The sequence below is a fragment of the Rutidosis leptorrhynchoides genome, chromosome 10 (genome assembly GCF_046630445.1).
Source record: "Rutidosis leptorrhynchoides isolate AG116_Rl617_1_P2 chromosome 10, CSIRO_AGI_Rlap_v1, whole genome shotgun sequence".
Taxonomy (NCBI): Eukaryota; Viridiplantae; Streptophyta; class Magnoliopsida; order Asterales; family Asteraceae; genus Rutidosis; species Rutidosis leptorrhynchoides.
In genome coordinates, this window is record NC_092342.1 from 287,405,688 (window position 1) to 287,419,511 (window position 13,824).

General features: G+C 28.9%; 1 pseudogene; it reads right to left on the minus strand.

Annotated features, from left to right (window-relative positions):
* Positions 1-8,593: 8,593 nt before the first annotated feature.
* Positions 8,594-13,073, minus strand: LOC139871123 (ABC transporter G family member 1-like; annotated as a pseudogene).
* Between the last annotated feature and the right edge of the window lie 751 nt (positions 13,074-13,824).

Below are 13,824 nucleotides of genomic sequence, written 5' to 3' on the forward strand. Positions count from 1 at the left end.
GAAATTTTGGATCGTGAAACCAAACTTTAAAACGACGTAAAATCCCGACCGACAAAGTTCGTTGGAATGCCCAAGGAAGTACCTTCACTCATTTCGTAGAATTGGCAACGCAAGATTTCAAGGAAGAAACAACGACTACTACTTCTAACTAAATTTTGGGACGAAATTTCTTTTAAGGTGTGGGTAATGTAACATCCCGCATTTTTCCGTTAAATTATTTTAACGCCCGTCTTTTTATTTTAATAATATCCTTCGTATCTAGATTCGTATCCTCCGTTAGCTAACATTCTTAATATTTTTGTTATCAGATTATAACGTCTCCTGTACTCTCGTGTAATTCAAAATAATTCGTTCGGTTAATTCTCGCACCCGACAACACACTTGAGGGACTAAACTTGCCAAGAGACTAAACTCTTGACTAGGTCAACTAGTCAAGGTATCCTCTCCACCATTCATTCACCACCACCACCATCTTTATACTTCCACTTTTCTCTCTAATCTTCTCAACACAAAATCATCATCTAAATTCGATCTAGGAAGCAAACATCAAAACAAATTACATTTTTGTGATCCTCTCTTCATCCTCTTCGATTTGGTACCAATTTCACTACTTGGGGTAAGGTTTCTAAAAACACTAGATTTCTCTAAATTCGTGTTTTTGGCTTGAAATGGTGTTAGTTAGTGTCTATGGCTCGTGTCTAGCATGAATATATGATTTACTTGCTTGATTTGTTGTTTTGAGTAACTAGTATGAACAATTAAAATGGGTATGCTTAATCTTTGATTTTGGATGAGTTAATGTTGTTAAATTGTTAAAGTTCATGTTTTAATTGTGTTACTAGTATCACTAGCTTCAATTTGATGTGTAGGTTGCTTTAGAAAACTTCATAAACTTGATTATTGATTTAGTGAACTTTGGGTTAGGGTTTGATGAACTTGAAATAAACTTTTGATGCCTTAAATGACATGAGATGTTGTTAGTGAGTGTTTAGTTGTATTGCATGTTTAATTATCTTTGAAACGGCATATCATATGTGTAACTTGGATCACCGAAACATGAAATGAGATTTATGAACTTGAATGTGATAAATGATGAACATTAAATGCGGTTTTGATTGTTGTAAGTGCTAGACTGATTGATGAAATATGCTTAGTTATTTTCCTCATCAAAATACCTTCCCGATGATATAAGATACATGTTTTGGTTGTTTGCGGGTCATAAATTGGGATTGTTTGAGTTTTGGTTCGTGCATTTGTTTGTTGCAGCAAAACAGGGTCTGCCTACAGATCTGGACGCCATCCAGATTATTGGATGCCGTCCAGGCCTTCAATGCTGGACGCCGTCCATCAAATCTGGACGCCGTCCAGATGAACTGCCAGATTCTGTTTCGCTTGGTCGTTCACCGTTTAATTCTAACTATGCTACGTACCTCCGATTAACATGAAACTTGGCCAACATGCTCATATATGATTATATAACTTAGAAAAATTGTCGGATACCCGAACCGACCCCGTTGACTTTGACTTTGGCCAAGTTTGACTTTTAGTCAAACTTAACCAAATACTTATGCAATCGTTCTAATATTTCTTTTATACTTGATTCTTGCATGAAACTTGACAACGTGACTCACATGCTATATATATTCGAGTCGTAATGAGCCATAGGACTAATTGAACACATTTCACCCGACCTTGTGTCGTAATCGGTTAATTGATATAACTTACTTGTTTAGATCAAGGCTAAGCAACTTTCATGCACACGTTTACTTTGTGAAGTACATTTATACTCGTGCACTTGAGGTGAGATCATAGTCCCACCTTTTCAACAACTTTTTATACTTTTAAATTGTGGGCTGAGAAACATATACTTTGTTACATTTTGTACTACTTACTTTTATACTTTGAACACAAGTACGATGAAACAAACATTCCACAGCGAGTTAGAAACAAAATCCTCAATTCGATTATCATTAGTTACACTTGCAGGGTGTAAGCGAGAACTTATATTGTGTGGCCATACGGGTTTAACAAACCCTCATTTCGGACGGTTCGCTACCGTCTACGGATGAAATATATTTTCGAGAAACAGTGTATGTTCTAACACTATTGTGATGGGGTTCTATGGAAGGAAACGTTAAGTCTTGATAATTGGGTGCTCGCGAACAATACTTTTAGAATGCAAACGATTTTGATAATCAACGTTACAGATAATACTAAATCTTGTGGTTTAAAAACAACGTTTATTACAAACACCTATGATTTGACCAATGTGTTTTGTTGACAGATTTCTATGTTTTTCTCAGGTCTTTGAACGATATTTGATACATGCTTCCGCGTACACTCATACTTGCTTGGGGTCAAGCATACATGCATACACTCTGATTTCTTGCTTGGAGTCAAGCATACATACATGCATACGCTAGTGATAGCACCTTTGGATTCAAACATATTGTTTACATACTTACGCTATTTATAGCAACCGTGACTTTCAACTTATATTATGTCGCAAGTTTATTTCATTTATACATTATACTTTTGTAAACTTAAACTTGTTGTCGATTCGTTTGGTAAACTAAATTTTGTAAGTCTTGTACTTTTCAAATGAATACGACATAATTTTGGTCAAACGAGTCTCATATAGGGACTACGACCATGTAACGGGACCTAAGTTAGCAGCGCCGCCAATGACGATTTTGTCGGGTCGTTACACATTTGCTCGGGAGTCATTTGTGGAAATGATTGTTGTGAATGCGCAAATTGTGTAAAACCGAGATTACCCTCACCACCACTAGCAAAACCTTGAGTCGATCCGGGTGAGTATGGTGTGAAAGGACCCGTTCATATCCATTATAAACGATTCACAATAGTTTTTTACATCGTGAGGTACTTGACCTCTATATGATACATTTTACAAACATTGCATTCGTTTTTAAAAGACAAACTTTCTTTACATCGAAAGTTGACGGCATGCATACCATTTCATAATATATTCCACTATAATTGACTTAATAATAATCTTGATGAACTCAACGACTCGAATGCAACGTCTTTTAAAATATGTCATGAATGACTCCAAGTAATATCTCTAAAATGAGCAAATGCACAGTGGAAGATTTCTTTCATACCTGAGAATAAACATACTTTAAAGTGTCAACCAAAAGGTTGGTGAGTTCATAAGTTTATCATAACAATCATTTCAATATATTAATAGACCACAAGATTTCCGTTTATAAATATATGTACACTCGCAAGTGTATAAAACTATTCTGCTTATGTTGAGGCCTCAGTAACCAACCTTAACAATAATATAATAAGTCATCTTCGCAAAGATGGATATGTACACTCGCAAGTGTATAAATAATCCTCGAAGTACTAAACATCCGCCCACTAGTTCTTATGTCTAGTGCAGCCTACTGGATGGGGGTGTTAAGCCCGATAGATCTATCTTTAGGATTCACCCTTACATCCTCTTATAACATGTAACTAAATTACCTAGTACATCAATCCGCAGAATATCATTTTTAATCACTTGTCTCTATTTCGTAAAGCATTTATAAAAGCAGCGCATGTATTCTCAGCCCAAAAATATATATTGCAAAAGCAATTAAAAAGGGAGCAAATGAAACTCACAATACAATATTTTGTAGTAAAAATATTCATACGACGGAACTAAACAATGCAGGGTTGGCCTCGGATTCACGAACCTAAATCAATTATTATATAACAAATAATATTAACACATATAATAATACTAAACATTTATTATTATTATACCTAATATTTATATATATCTAATTCTTATTAAAGTATTTTAATTAGAATATATATATATATATATATATATATATATATATATATATCATTTATTATAAATTTTATATATGTTTAAAATATTATAATGTATCAAAATTAATATTTATCTATGATTATGCGAAAATATATATTTATACTTTATAAGATTGTAGATAGTAATATTTTATAAGAATTTATGTAGTGTAATATAGTATATGTAATAAGTATATCTTTACTTATAATAACATTAATAATAATAATAATAATAATAATAATAATAATAATAATAATAATAATAATAATAATAATAATAATAATAATAATAATAATAATAATAATAATAATAATAATAATAATAATAAAGGAAGATAAACTACCTCAAAGTGTTTTAAAAAAACAACAGTACAGACTCGAACCTGCGACCACTAGCTCACCCAAATCACTCCTTAACCATTGAACCAATTGTGTTTTCCTGATATTATACGAATCCCATATTTATTTAATCGGTTTTCTGTTTTAACCACTCTTTTCTTCACTGGATTATTAGTCGACTAGGGTTCAAATCCAATTATGAACCAATTAACTTAAACATATTAAGTATATAATTAATCTTTGTTAATTGTTTGAATTATTAGAAAATGAAAATAAATAAAAACAGAAAGAAAAAGAAACCTGCTGGTGAAAGGACCCGTCCTAATCTATCCGGACGAAGTCCATATCGATTATAAACGATTCACAACAGTTGATTACATCGCGAGGTACTTGACCTTTATATGATACATTTTACAAACATTGCATTCGTTTTGAAAAGACAAACTTTCATTACATCTGAAGTTGAAGACATGCATACCATTTCATAATATATTCAACTATAATTGACTTAATAATAATCTTGATAAACTCAACGACTCGAATGCAACGTTTTTTGAAATATGTCATGAATGATTCCAAGTAATATCTTTAAAATGATCAAATGCACAGCGGAAGATTTCTTTCGTACCTAAGAATAAACATGCTTTCAAGTGTCAACCAAAAAGTTGGTGAGTTCATTTGTTAAACATAAATAATCATTTCATAATCTTAATAGACCACAAGATTTCATATTTACATTTCTCATAAACATACGTCCCATGCATAGAGACAAAAATATCATTCATATGGATTGAACACCTGGTAACCGACATTCACAATTTGTATATAAGAATATCCCCATCATTCCGGGATCCTCCTTCGGACATGATATAAATTTCGAAGTACTAAAGCATCTGGTACTTTGGATGGGGCTTGTTGGGCCCGATAGATCTATCTTTAGGATTCGCGTCAATTAGGGTGTCTGTTCCCTAATTCTTAGATTACCAGACTAAAAAGGGGCATATTCGGTTTAATAATCCAGCCATAGAATGTAGTTTTAAGTACTTGTGTCTATTTCGTAAAATATTTATAAAAGCAGCGCATGTATTCTCAGTCCCAAAAATATATATTGCAAAAGCATTTAAAAAGGGAGTAATGAAACTCACCTAATGTATTTTGTAGTAAAAATACATATAACGATATTGAACAATGCAGGGTTGGCCTCGGATTCACGAACCTATATCATTTGTATATTTATTAATATTCATAGTTGTAATTGAACACATATATATAATTGTATTAGTTATATCATTTTTATGTTAATAATATATATATGTTTTATATGTTCATTTTGTATATAAAAATATTAAATTTTGTTATGTTATATGTGTTAAATATAAATATATATATTTATGTATGTATTTCATTTGTTTATCAAAACAGTAGTTTTATTATACTAAGTTAATATTAGTAAAAATAATGATAATAACATTAATAGTACACATTTGTTAATAACAACCCTATTAGTGATAGTAACAATGATATTAATAATAGTACTTGTAAAAATATTAATTTTATTGTTTATGATAGTTATGATATTAATGATTTACTAATAATAATAATAATAATAACTTAATTAAGAATGATAATATTAATAAAAATAATGATATTGTTAATAATGATACATTTGTTTAATAATAATAATAATACTAGTAATTACAAAAGTGATACTAATACAGAAAATAATGATTGTTCGTACTATTTTCATAATAACAATAATGATAATTCTAATCATAGTAATACTTATTTTAATATTTATAATACTAATTATAATGATAATTCCAATAATTATAATGATAATACTAATAGTACTAGTAATACTTTCAACAATAATAATACATAAAGAATACAGTTTATAATAATCTCAGTAATACTTATAAATATACCAATATTAATATCATTCTTAATACTTATAAATATAAATATGTTATTATTAGTAATAATAGTTATAATACATATCATACAAATTTCCTATATCATAATGTTATCATTAACATTTACAACAATAATAATAATGTAACAATGATAATAATAATAATAATAATAATAATAATAATAATAATAATAATAATAATAATAATAATAATAATAATAATAATAATAATAAGGAAAAACTACCTCATAAGATTCGACCCAAAAATATATATAGTGACACTGCCATGGTTCGAACCCGAGACCTCTCGCTAACATGAACACCCTCACAACCATTCCTCTAAGTACGTTTTTCTGTAATCATACTCACTTTAGCATTTATAACCTGTTTTTAATTTAATGTCTAACATCATCTTCTTCACTGATGTCAGAAGCATCGATCAGGAAACAAATAATTAACTTGGTCTCATATAAACATCAATTAATATATATATATATATATATATATATATATATATATATATATATATATATATATATATATATATATATATATATATATATATATATATATATATATATATATATATATATAGTTTTGTTTCTGATTAATCATGAAAAACTAACGAAAGAACAAACAAAAAAAATAAAAAAAACAGAACCAGAATCTGCTGTTTCGACGCAGGTTTTTTTTTTTTAAAAAAAACAAATTTTGATTTCAAAAATGAGAACGTTTTAGCTAAAGCTTTCAACACAAAATGTGTTTTAAATCGTCCTCAAAAACCTTATAAATTGTTAATTTAACAGGAAACATAACGTATAACACGAATTTAATTGTAGAACATTGTTTGACTTTTTGTTCCAAAAACTTTGACTTCGAAATTCAAACTCGATATAAAGAATTGGGGTTTGAGATTTTGCAGAAAGTTTTCTAAAGAGATTCCTAGCAACTCTGCAATTCTAGATTTTAACAATTCTTTCGATTTCAATTTTTGAATAAAAAGTATGAAACAGAGATGTAACGAGCTGAAAAAAAAAATTAATTCAATTAAATTTAAAGATTTAGAGTAGTCTGAGATGATAAATGATAGTGATGCTGTAACTGAAGTCTTAACCCATATAAATGTGTGATTCAATTAATTATATAATCAGACTAATCGATCAGGAAATTATTCAAGGTACAAAATAAATAAAAAAATAAAAATAAAAAGGAGATGGTGATTTGTAACAAATTTTGACTTATCTGTGTGTAATTTGGAATCTGAGGCAACTTTATAGACAGGATTATAATCTTATATATTTTGATGGATACTCCTAACCATATTCGTACTATATATCTATATAGTTTATATAATTTCAATATTATTATATTATTAGTAAAAATAAATAATAATGGTATAAAGTGATAATAATTAGATTTATTAATGATAATAATAATAGATGATATTATTTCCCAATAACTATAATAATAATGATATTAATAACTTTTATAATAATTATAATAATAATCCTTAATGATAATAATATTTAATAATAATAATACTAATATTATTCATAATAGTTAATATTATAACTTTACTAATATTTATAATAATGTTGTTAACAATGATAACAATGTTAACTATAACAGATTAAACATATCAAATTTCATGGTGTAATTTAATTAATAATACTGATATCAATATGCTAATAATAAAATAATAATATTAATAATTATATCACCATACATGTATTTAACCTTTCATATCTATATAGCATATATTGAAAAATGATAATTTAACAAGTAGTGATATTAATATTAATGTTAATAATAATAATAATCATAATAATATTGGTAATAATAATCAATTAATTATAATGGTAATTATCAAAATGACAATAATAATGATTTTTAATGATAACGTTAATAATACTATATAATGTTACTACAAGTAATAATTTAGACATAACAAGTTAGATGTATACTAATTTTATATCTATATATTTTATATCAGAAATAATAATATTTGATATTACAGATATTAACATTAATAATAATGAAGATAGTAATAATATCAATTATGTTTAAACTTGTGATTAATATATTTATGTATTAATATTTATGTCATGTTGATAATATATTCTATTGAATATTTATTATATAATTCAATATATATGTATATATATTCAATTTAATAGAAACTTAGTTATTTTATGTATTACTTTAAATATTTAATTTAATTCAAATGATTACAATTTATTTTATTTGTTCAAATTCTTATATATACAATTGTTTATATATATATACACACATATTTTCTTAGAAACAATGGTTCGTGAATCGTCGAGAACAGTCAAAAGGTAATTGAGTATATGAAAGTAGTTCAAAAATGTTGAGATTCATTTTACAGACCTTGCTTATCTTGTCGAAAACATTTAAAGATTAAGTTTAAATTTGGTCGAAAATCTCCGGGTCGTCACAGCTGGTATCGCGAATAAAAACGTAAACTCAAAACTTGATTCAATTATTAAAACGTTTTTAGACTTCAATTTCTACATGAAAAAGATTCAAAATCCTTCCTAGAAACATCTGCCATCATCAATTAAACATGAATCATAAAAAAGACTCCAAATTTTACAATGAACACAACCGTTTGACTTTTTGAATTTATAGTTTGACTTCAAAATTCGAATTAAGTGTTGCGAATTAAAATTTGAAAACTTGCAGAAAGTTTGAGTAAAATATTCTTAATAATTCTGTATTTATACATTTTGAAATTGATTTCATAATCGAGCTCTTTGGAAAATTCCTCAAGAACAGGGCATACCGTATTCTTTCATTATCCATTTTTTTTAAAATCGAACAAATTGAAATAGCTGAATGTAATGTACATGTTATAGCTAGTGATAGAGGGTGTATGGATTAATTAAGGCTGTAATTGATCAATTATATAGCCAATATAGGTCGACAAAATTACAGGAAACAAAATAAAAATAAATAAATAAATAAATAAAAACTTGATATCGATTTGCAACGGATTTTGTTGGGTTCCTGTGATTATATTCGATTTGTTAATCAATTTAGAGACAAGGGACAAAATCTAACATAGTTTGATGGATACCCTAAACGAATTCGTACTATATCAGTTTTTATATAATTTATCTAATTAATATTAATAATTAATAATTATATTAATAATAATTATTATTATATTACTAATAAAAATAAATAATAATGATATAAAATGATAATAATTATATTTATTAATGATAATAATAATAGATTGTATTATTTCCTAATATAACTAATGATATTAATAATAATAATAATAATAATTATATTATTGATAAAAATAATAATAATAACAAATAATTATAATAACTTTAAATTATAATTTACTACTAATTATAATGATATAATAAATTAGATGTATTAATAATAATATATTAGTATTAATATTAATATTAATAATGAAAATAATATTAATATAACATTTATATTTTTAACTTTGTAATTTAATGTTACAATTTAGTGATCACGTAAAGTTTAATAATTATATATATTACATATTCAAAATAGATTACGTGGGCATGACGTCAACAAGGGCTACTGTTCACTTCAGTTTATGTATAATATAGATGTTAATGTTAATGTTAATGTTAATGTTAATGTGATTTCCAGTAAGACAGTAACAGAAATTGGTTATCTTCGTTTTGTTTTTCCAAGAACATGTCAAGAAGTATTTTAACAAACCTTTATTTCCTCAACAAACGAGGGGAAACCACCGATGGCCAAGATAGTAAGGAACGAAGAAACAAACATGAGCATTGAAATCCTAGCCTGTCATTATGAACGATTACAAAAGGTTTATATTTAAATCCGACGATGATCTCTACAACCCTTATTTTCATGTGTACAGAACCAAATATGCTTTAAAGTGTTGTGTTGTACGACATCATAATGCATGTTTAGTAGTGTATGACACCGGCGGATCAATGAATTTTTTTCGACGAGTACAAAATATTAAAAGTTTGAGAAATATAAGAAGCCGGTGGCAAAATGAAAGACTTTTAACATATAAATACACTAAACGTCAAACTTTAATACATAAATATACTGGAAAAAAATTTGGGTCGTCGGGGGCGGCTAACCCTGGTTGACCCGTAATAGGTCCGCCTCTGGGTGTATCTAAAAAACTTGGTTGTATGCAGATCACTATCCATTTAAATTTGCACAGACATATATAAATGTTTATATAGTTGGTCCTTAATTTCTTACATAGAACTTACATTTAAGGACCCAATCCAAAGTCGATATCGTAGAAGACTGTTCCTACTGCAAAACCTAAAGCAATATATATACCAAGTCGTAACCAGTAGTATCCTATATCCTGATACATGTTAATGAATGATCTTTCTGCAAGAACAAGACACTGTGTAAAAGAAGTAGCATGCAGGCTTCCTTGTTTCTCAATATGGTCTTCTTCCTTAAATAATCAACATTTTAATTTTAATTTTAATTACCTGCTACAAGATTAAACATAGACATTGGTTCAATTTATAAAATAGAGGCAGTGTGATAAAGTACCTTTCCACATATAGAAGCTATTTCACTTTGGACTTCCACATATATCTCAGATGTCTTGTAGGATTCAACCAGTATATCAATTACTTGCTCAACTGGATAGTTTCCACTTGTTGGTGCATATTTAGTTCCCGAATTCATTATGATCACGTCGAAATGCTTTATTGTTTAACTTTATATGTTGGAATGCAACCGCACGGTTGCAGGTATGCAACCGCATGGTTGCACATGCTGTGTGTATATAATGGGTATTACGGGTTCATTGTTAGGGTTACGAATCCTAACCTATTCTACACGTACAATCCTATACCCTGGTGTTCTAGCATTTATCTAAGTCGATCTTTAACATATCTAAGTCGATTTATTCATTAAGATCAAAGGTTTTCATTGGATTTTGAGTATAAAACCCAATAACTAGATTTTCTGCACTCGTTATTGAATCTAAGATCGTTTAATCCTGTTTACACGATCCTACACCACTAATGGTGTTCTAACAGTGGGAAGATAACAAAAGTTCATGGACAAATTAATGGTGAACAAAAAAAGGAAGAAACTTTAGTCAAATGATGAATGTTAAAATTTAATTCAAACCATCCAAGATAGCTTAGTGGTTGAGGTCTTGTCTTAACTCTCTGGTTCAAACCTCACTAGTAGTATATGGGGTAGCCAGGGTCAGAAATGGTCACGATATAACGGTATTAGTGCGGTTACATCTGAGTAAAAATATCCCCCCTCCTCAAGATCCTAAAACAGTAAAAATATTGTCCGTTTATCCGTTAGTTAAAGGTTCAATTCTTTGGAATAAAAATAACCACCTGTTAAAGATCCAAAGATTTTAATCTTTAAAAGCCAGATCTCTCAAATTTGAATAATAAAGTAGGACTATAAGTCTTTAGAAATTATGTACCCATTCATTTGGACTAATATTAAACATTTAAATATGACTTACATCAGCAAAATCTGTGTTAATAGTAATGAGATAGTGATCTGCTGCACTTTGCAATTTTGGACAAGGAAACCCATTTACTGCAAAAAACTGATTATAAATTCAAAAGTAGTTATATTAGTATTTTTAATGATCACAACAAGATACAAGTTTTTACAGGATCATAAGATGAGCATTACCCGATTTGCTGCAAATGTAGGACCAAAATATATTGCTTTTCCCAAATAAATAAGACATAGATTGTTAAAAAGACCAAAAACATGACTACTGGGTTGATGGATAGCTGCTAAAACCATCATCCCGTATTGTCAAGTGAGCTTAACTATCTGGTTCATTACATAGTACGACGCTGCACTGTCGAGACCACTCGTAGGCTCATCAAGCAGCAGAAGCTTGGGGTGTGTTAATCGTTCTACGCAGATACTTACACGCCGCTTTTGGCCACCACTTAATCCTTTGATCCCCCAGCCTCCTATTCTCATGTTCATACAATCGTGTAGCCCCATCTCCCTTATAGTTCTATCTGCTATCTCCCGCTTTTTGGCTTTAGGCATCGACTTAGGTAGTTGCAATTCAGCTGAGTAGTAGACCGCTTCTTTAACCATAAGAGTCCATGTTAATACTTGTTCTTGAGTCATATATGCCTGCACTAAATATAAATAACTTTAAGTGTGATCATGTATGTAACTAGACTCAAAGCTCACTTTTAACATCTTAACTAATGGTGGCTCATTAGCAAGGGCGTATCTACCACAAATTGAGTGGTGTCCCTTGACACCACTAGTTCAGAATTTTATTTGTATCATTCAAATTGTTTAGAACACCACTAAATTTACTAAAGGACTAAATATATTTTTGGGAATTTTGGTTTTTTGGAGGTATATAGCCAGTGAAGTACCCCTCAAATGTAATTAGTTTAGAACCTTTAAGTTTTGATTCGAGATCCAACACTGTTCATTAGAGAAGTATACACATACCATAGTGCCATATGTAAGTCTTAGTTTCTTTCCATTTATAAGAACTTGTCCGGTGTGCCTTGCGTTTGAAGCCAACCGCCCTGTGTTTATACACAACAAATCTATTGATTTTGTCCTAACAATTTCATGTAGATAAAAAAAATCTCATAAATATATGTCAGTATCATATTAGAAGATATACGCAACATATATTCATATAGAAACAAGTATTAGTAACATTTTCTACACAAAACTATACAAGATTAAAATGTAAAACTACATATGTACCAGCCAAAGCATCAAGAAGAGTAGATTTATCGCATCCCGAAGGACCCATTATCGCAACAATCTCGCCGGATTTAGCGTAACCAGTGACACCACTAAGTATGGATTTACATCCATCTTTATTATTTGCACTTGAAACAACTACTTCAAGCTCATCCCATGTTAAGTAGGCCCCAGTCCTTTTCTTCATCACAAAGGAGTCATAATCCACCATTTCAATGTCCCATTTTCCTTCTTCATCATTCATTTCTGAATTTATTTCATTGTTGTGTACCAAGCTACCCTTGCAAGATAAAATATATAAACAAAACTAGATTTAGAGAGACATGACGAGAATAAGCTGTGTCAAAATGGGTTTGGGTCAAAATGGTTCCTTTAAAATTTAGTCAAAAAAGTGTAAAAATGAATATATATATATATATATATATATATATATATATATATATATATATATATATATATATATATATATGTTGTAATTCTGTGAATATATTTATACTATCTACTCGTATATTTGTTCCTCTATTTTAAGGTCCCGTGACTCATAATTAATTTGGGGATACATCAAGATATGGAGGAACTTTTTAGTATTCAATGAGGCAAATTGTAAAAAAAATACAGTAAGTCCAAAAAAGGATCACGCGAAGACTTAATATATATGATGTTAGAATGCAGTCAAGACAAGTCAAAGAAAGTCAACTTACCTTTTATAGTAAGTTGACTTTAGTATCAGAAGATGGTATCTTCATCACTTCCTTTTATAGTTCATCACAAGAGTGCAGATACAGCTGAAACTAACAGATACATGTCACCATACAAAAGCAGCCTTTTTCCTTTTATAACAAGATGGTTCCAAAAGCCAAATGGAGCCATACCTCATTGTAGAAATAGCTGTTATATTTTGTAGTGTATAAAAGAACACTTGTAAAATGTATAGAACATAACACAATTGTATCAATTCAAAGTTTTATCAAAAACTGATCAATACAAATCATTTT